The following is a 7,688-nucleotide window of genomic DNA, read 5'->3' as shown; positions in this document are numbered from 1 at the left end:
GTGGGCGCCGCAGGGGCGTTCCGCCAGCGCTGCGGTCCGCGGCCGGACCACCCCGCCTGCACCGGGACCGGGGATGCCTCGCTCTACTGCGCCTTTTTCTGCCAACTTCTGGAGACGGAAGGCCAAGGCCTGCCCGGCTCCCTCCCCTGCTGGGCCGCGAGGTGGGCCGCAGGAAAGGCCTTAAGCTGCGAAGAGCCAAAGCCCCCCCCCCCCCAAACGTGTTCTGAGCAGTGGCCCCATTATAAACGAGTGCGTTTGAAGGCTTTGCATTCAGAAGCGTGGTGAGGCCCAGCGGTCATTATCCCCAGATTCCGGTAAGGGTGTGGGGTCCCATGAGATGATCTCGGAGCAGCACCCTTTTCGGTTCTTATTCTCAGCCTCCAAGGGAAGTCATTCCTAAAGAAAGGTCACATCTGCCCTGAGTAGGTTTCTGGAGAACGAAAGAGCTTGCTGATTTTCGGGTCTGTGGCCCCAGGTGTCCAAAGGATCCGGCAATGAATTAGTTTACAGTTTTTATTTTGATTGGGAGACAAGTTATCTGATAGTCCCGCTAGCCTGTCACGTTGTTGTCTGATCAGTGGCGAGTAGAAGGAAAAAAATCCTTCCTTTCCCTTTTAAGGTCTTCCAGCTGGACTGAATTCAGTGTCCCTACAACAAATGAACAGGAGGAGAAAACCAAAGTTTTATTGCCTGTGGGCAGAGGCCCAGTGTTAAAATAGAGACCTGAAGGAATGACCGAGGCTGGCGGTTTGTATATACATTTTAGACAAAGAGACTGTGCATTTGGGAGGAATTGACAGGATAAAGAAAACAGGTGTTTGGGAGCTGTAATTAGGGAATTCAAGGGAGAGTTTAGGCTGAGGTAGTAGATTAGGGGAAAAAATTCGGCTTGTTTCTACAGCTGTCTTGGCTTTAAAGTCCCTGTCTCTGTTGATAAAGATGTTTTTTTGTTTCTTAGTGCAGGGAGGGTATTTCTTACAGGGAAGATTCTGTTCCTGATTTCAGGCGGACAGAGGAGTGTCTGAGTGTCCTTGCATTGGCTATTTCTTAAGTAACTTTGATTTAAAATAACATGCCAAAGGGGCACATTTTGGGACAGCCTGCCCTTGGCCTCGACAGAGGACACCAACAAAGCTGATTATACATGGAAGTACAGGTGTAGACTTTAAGGTTTGTGTGATCTTGCCACATCCACGCTTGTTTTATAGGTGTTGATCGTTTTGCCCAAACATTCATGTCCTTTACTAGCCTGTAATGTCAGCCTGGTCAGGATAGCCATAGTTTGAAATTTCATTCCCCACTGTAGAGAAGATCAGACGTTTCAGAAAAGACATCTCTTGGATATGGCTTCCAAGAATGTGTTTGGTTTTGTGATGAGGTTTTATCCATAGAAACGCTTTTTTTTTTTTTTTATGTATGTTTATTTTTGAGAGAGGGAGAGAGAGAGACAGAGAGTGAGCCGGTGAGGGGCAGAGAAAGAGGGAGACACAGAATCCGAAGCAGGCTGCAGGCTCTGAGCCAGCAGCACAGGACTGGGTGAAGGGCTCGAACTCACCAGCCGTGAGATCATGACGTGAGCCAAAGTTGGAGGCTTAACCGGTTGGCCCCCCCAGAGGCCCCCAGAAACACAGTTTTTGAATGATGACCGGACCCTAAATAAAGTAACACTCACAGAGGCCCTTCTAGCTTCATTTATAATGCTTGTTTCATTCAGAAAGAGCGTGAGTGTCTTTGTTCTGTACGAACAACATTACGAATTGGGGGCATTCTGTATTAAATAGATGGATGTTCAAGTTTGCATTGTAAGAACTTAAAAACGCTTGAATTACCATCATGTTCTGTGATCAAAGAGTTATTTGTAACAATTCTGTGGCCTCTTTGATAGAGAGGAAAACCTGTTTTCTTTAGATCTGCCAGTTCATTTGATAGCTGTAACTTTTGTTTAATTTAGTTTATACAGCTCTACAATGTCACACCAATCTTAACGTCTGCCTTTGCGTTTCAGTGGATAATCTGCTTCGTTGGTATCTTGATCAGATAACGTGACAGACGAGTAGCACACGGATAACTAGCTCTCACAGCAAAAACATTTATTCATCGTCAGGAGGCATCTGAAGACGTTGGTGCCACGTATCTTAGATTTATTTGAATCTTACTTGCTGACTGCGCACGGTTTTTTAATGCTCTGCTTTCTGGCTTTGCAACCTTGGGCTGATGAGCAGACTTGAACCCTGATGGCGTCCACAGAGTACCAGTTGAATGAAAGGAATCTGTCTCACAAGCAGATGTGAGCTAGAACCACATGGTCTCTGTAAATCTTAGAATTCACTCGAGGACAAGACAGGTTTAAACCAGCTTTATTTCTGGGGCGCCTGGGTGGCTCAGTTGGTTGAACCTCTGACTCTTGGTTTGGCTTATGATTTGTGAGATTCAGCCCTTCCTCCAACAGCACAGAGCCTGCTTGGGATTCTTTCCCTCTCTCTCTCTGCCTTACCCCTGTGCTCTCACTCTCAAAATAAATAAACTTTAAAAAAAAACCCTACTTGATTTCTGTACAGATTTTTCCTAGCTCATCCCTTTTTGGCAATAAACACCAATTAGCACTGTGATTGATATAGGTCATTTCCTCAGACATACCCAAGAGAACTGTTATTTTCCTTGGGACTACTTCAAAGGTGACCCTTAATAAAAGGCCTCCCCTGTCATGCTGCTTTAGAGATTTGAGATTTCTGCCACCACCAAGTAATAACCCCAGAAAAGGCGAAACCGGAAGTGAGCGTTCATTTCATTTAGTATTAAATCGATGCCACTGCATTTAGAGGACGTGATATTTCTACAAAGGTAGGAGCAGAGACTGGTTGGGAGATACTTGGCTTGGTGGCTTAGAGCAAAGTGGAGGCAGAAGAAATGGGGAAAAGCGAATGGAGTGTAGATGTTTTTAGGAGGTGGAATTGACAGGTCTTGGAATGGTAGATTTCACAGAGGCGGGGACAGAGAAAGAATCCCAACTAGAGTTGTCAGATAAAATACAGGATGCCCAGTTAAATGAACTTCAGATGAATAATGAGGGATCTTTTAGGGCAAGTATGTCCCGTTCAGTATTTGGTACATATTCATACTAATTTATTTGTAATTTTTCTTAAGTTGAGATTTAACTAGGCGTTCTGTATCTTTGCTCCACATGGTAGTCCTACGCTCAGGTTTCTGGCTTGAACAACTGTACAGTGGTACCATTTATTAGTAATATAAAGAATGGTAATTTTCAGTACTGTGTTCAGAAATGAGGAGATACTTGGTCATTAAAGTACACTAGTCTCCTGGCTAAGATTTAGATGCCAGAAGCTATATTGATTTTACTGGTTTTTAAAAATGTGTTGTTGGGGCACCTGGCTGGCTTAGTCAGTTAAGCATCCGACTTCGGCTCAGGTCATGGTCTCACGGTTGGTGGGTTCAAACCCTGCATCGGGCTCTGTGCTGACAGCTCAGAGCCTGGAGCCTGCTTCGGATTCTGTGTCCCCTACCCTGCTTGAGCTCTGTCTCTGTCTCTCTCTCAAAAATAAATAAACATAAACGGGGCTTCTGGGTAGCTCAATTGGTTAAGCGTCTGACTATTGGTTGGTTCTGTTTGGCTTGGTTTGTGAGTTCGTGCCCCCCATCAGGCTCCGTGCTGACAGTGCAGAGCCTGCTTGGGATTCTCTCTCTCCTTCACATTCTCTGCCCCTCCCTGATTGTTCTTTATGTCTCTCCCTCAAAATAAATAAACTTTTAAAAAATAAAATAAACATTAAAAAAGTTAATTAAAAAATGTGCTGTTTAGGTATTAATGAAGACCAGTGGTAAACGTTTTTTAAAAGACAATTAACATGTACTTCTTTGGAGTTGTTGGAAATAATGTGTGTACAGTGAGTTAGCAGAAAGGATATTTTACAAACTGCTGCTATTTAAGATATTTCTATTTTAAGATTTAGGAGTAGGCTAATTGTTAAATATTTTTATCTTCACATCTAGCATGTGTGATAGAAGAATAGCTGTTTTTTTCCTTGGGAGATAAGAAATTTAGATACGTAAGGCATACTCCTATTGGGGGAGTCAAATTTCTTTATACCGTTCTACGGCAAATTACTTAGCTGTAGCTTGTAAGCTGTCATTCTAGGATTAAACATCAGTGGTCATGGATCCTGCATTGGGCACACATATTTCATTAATACTTTTATAGGCACTTCTTAGAATTCACCTTGGCTTCAAACATCCCATGTGTGTTTATTTCTCTTGGGTATGCTGATGTTAAGTTTCTTGGCTGATATGAAGTACCATTTATTTCAAATATTATTTTATCAGTTGATTCTGTATTTATTACACTAGCAGTACCGGTTGAGAGGGCAAAGTGACTTGCTGTACTCCTGCTGATTCTTCCATTTCCACGAGGCCTCATTCTTTTCTTTTAGTGGCTCATTGCCCTGTGCCCGCCGTTTCAAGTGGAGACTCACGGCAGAATCAGCACTTAGAATGCTGAAGGGTTGAAGGAAATTTGCCTGTGACTCAAATAGGGATTCTTTTTCTCACCTAAAGACAACAACCACAACAAAAACAGTGGAAGACGCAGAGAAGAACAGAGAAGAAATAAAGGCCGCAAATATTTCGAGTAACTTAGAATTTACATTGGCGTTAACAGAACTACATGACTAGCTCTGCGCCTTCTGCCCTTATTGCTGTCTGATATTAATCTCTTCCAAAATGGCTACCATTTAAGAAGGCACAGGAGAATATGCATACATTTTGAGTAGATTTGCTCTATGATTTTCATTAAGAAAAATATTTTTTTAATGTTTGTTTATTTTTGAGAGAGAGAGAGAGAGAGAGAGAGAGAGAGAGAGAGAGAAAGGCAGAGACTGGGGGACAGAGGATCCAAAGCTGGCTCTGCACTGACATCAGTGAGCCCGATGCAGGGCTTGAACTCACGAACCATGAGATCATTACCTGAGCCAGAGTTGGACGCTCACCTGCCCTGGCCACTAGGCATCCCAAGAGAATTTTTTTAACGTGATATAAAATGGATATGACCACTTAGTGAATCCATTGTTTTGTTTTCCTAAATATCATTGTGCTTTCATCTTTTACCCATCAGACATGTAGAATTGTGACTTAACATTTATAACGCAAAGTTTTTGAAAATTATTTTGTTTTTTATTTTTTAATTTGTGTTTAGTGAGTAAGGTCTGTAGAATACTAATGCTTTGAAATTATGATAACTTAGATTTTAGTCATTTTTCATAAATTGATGTGAGGTTGAAAATTGATGTACGTTAATATTGGTATTATAATATCTGTATATCATATTAAGCTTGTTAATTCTGTTTAGATCTTTTATTTTCCTTAAGGAATATTTTTCTGATTGACTTATCAATTACTTCATGCTTCATGATGCAAACTTTGACTTATATGTCTATCAATTTTTGCTTATGTTTTCAGGGGTTATAAGTTTAAAATTTCTATCTTAGAAAATTGAATCATTTGTCAATATGGGATGCCTTCTTCTAGTAATGATTATTTTTTCTGGTTTGTTTGTTAAATAACTCTATCAGTTTTCTTTGGGTTATTTTCATTATATGGAATTTTTCATTTTTTTACTTTCAACTTTTCTGTGTCTTTAGGTTTTAGTCATATTTCTTACTAATAGCTTTATAGCTAGATTTTAAAATAATTATTCAGTAATTTTTGTCTTGAAAGATTAACTTAGGCCATTTACATTTATTATATTACAGATATATTTGGATTCATTTTATTTTATTTTATTTTATTTTTTCTTGTTTTTTTTCTTTCATTTGGATTAAGACTCCCTTGTTCTCTTTCATTTTTCCTAGAGAGTGTGGTACTTCTATATTCTGTTTCTGTTTTTCTAAAGTTTACCTTGAAATCTTAACATTTATATTTAGCTTAAGATCTGAAGCTAATCATTCTTTTGTACCACTCCCCCTCTTTCCTAACAATATAAGGACCATGGAACACTTCTGCCGCCCATCCTAAATTCTAGTCTCTTATTGTCGAGTATTTCCAGTCTATATTTTAAGCCTACAAATTAGACGGTACAGTTCTCTAGTTTATGTGTATATAGTTTTACATGCATGTTTACCATTGTCTCAGTTCGGCACTCCTTCTTCTTGCCTATCATATCTTTCCTCTGGAATTATTTTTTCTTTCCTAAAGAATATCCTTTAGAAGTTCCCCTAATGGTAGTACATTCTTTTTGTCTGTGGAACGTGTGCTTATCTTCTTGTTTTGGAAATCGGTTTTGCTAGATGTATACTTTTGGCTCTTAAACAAAAGGGGGCTTAGGGGCACCAACCCCCTGCTTAGTCAAAAATCTATGACAAAATCTTTGACTCCCCCAAAGCTTAACTATTAGATGCCCTATTGTTGACTGAAAGCCTTACATACTAGAATACAGTGTGTATTATATACTGTATGTATTATATACTGTATGTATTATACAGTATGTATGTCATATACTGTGTTGTAGAATACTGTATCTATTATATACTGTATTCTTACAATAATGTAAACTAGAGAAGAAATGTCAGTAAGAAAATCATAAGGAAAACAAAGTACATCTATAATGGAGTGTATCATATTGAAAAAATCCACATGTAAGTGGATCAGCACCGTTCAAACCCGTGTTGTTTAAGGGTCAACCGTAATTTTCTCAGCACTTTGAAGATGGTGCAAATGAAGGCAGATAGCCAGGGAGTATGCACCTGATTTGCTGAAGCAGTTTTCATCGGGGGGCGGGAGGGGAGGGAGACTCAACTTCCAGATTCAGGGAAAAGGTCCGTAACAGGTGTGCCAGGCCACTGTGGTGCCGTTCTTACTGCCTGATAGGATCCGGCTTCAGACTCCAGGAGAACCTGGACCCCAGGGGCAGACCAGGAGCAGGGACACAAGTAGAGCCAAGACTTGGCTCACCATCCCCAGCTCCGCGTTTGTGGCTGTGCCTTGGCCTCACCCCTTCTCTGGCCTGATTGGTGCTGTTAAGCCTTGCACTTGAACCTGTGTGGCATGACAGGATAGGGATAGGATTCATTATATTTGTGCCCTTGGCTAGGGAACCACCAGCACTCTCCTTGGCAGAATGAAGGCACTGGGTCCAAGCCTTGCATTTGACTGGGACTGCTTGTCTTTGACGCAGGACCGTGGCATCTGCATGGCCCTTTGCGGGAGGCTGCTTTCTATTCTGCAAGAGACCGGCCTGCCGTCATGTAAGCCTTCTTGTTCTTCTAAGGACTCTGTCTTTTCTCTGGCTGCTTTTAAGATCTCCTCTGTGTAGTGCTTTGTTGTTTGTATAAAAATTTCTTTTTATTCACCTGTCCTGATTGGTATTCCGAAAGCAAGTTTGAGAAAATTTGGAGCCAAGCCTTCAGCTCTTAGAATATTACTTTTATTTCTCATCAAGTCTCTTTAATATTTATCTTAATTTTTCTGTGCTGCCTTGTGAGCTCTTTAAATCTATCTTACAATTTACAATTTTTTTTTCTCTAGCTGTCTAATTTGATCCCTATATCATTAGTGTGTTCTAATTTTGGTTATTTTTAAGTTTCTAGTTCTTCTGGGGCCATTTATAACTGCCTGATCAGTTTTGATAGAAGTCTGTTTCTTTGTTATACTTTGGATGTCCTTCTGTTTCTTTAAACTTA

Source organism: Suricata suricatta, chromosome 15, assembly GCF_006229205.1.
Source record: "Suricata suricatta isolate VVHF042 chromosome 15, meerkat_22Aug2017_6uvM2_HiC, whole genome shotgun sequence".
Taxonomy (NCBI): domain Eukaryota; kingdom Metazoa; phylum Chordata; class Mammalia; order Carnivora; family Herpestidae; genus Suricata; species Suricata suricatta.
The sequence above is the reverse complement of the archived record's forward strand: the minus strand, read 5'-3'. Positions refer to the sequence as shown.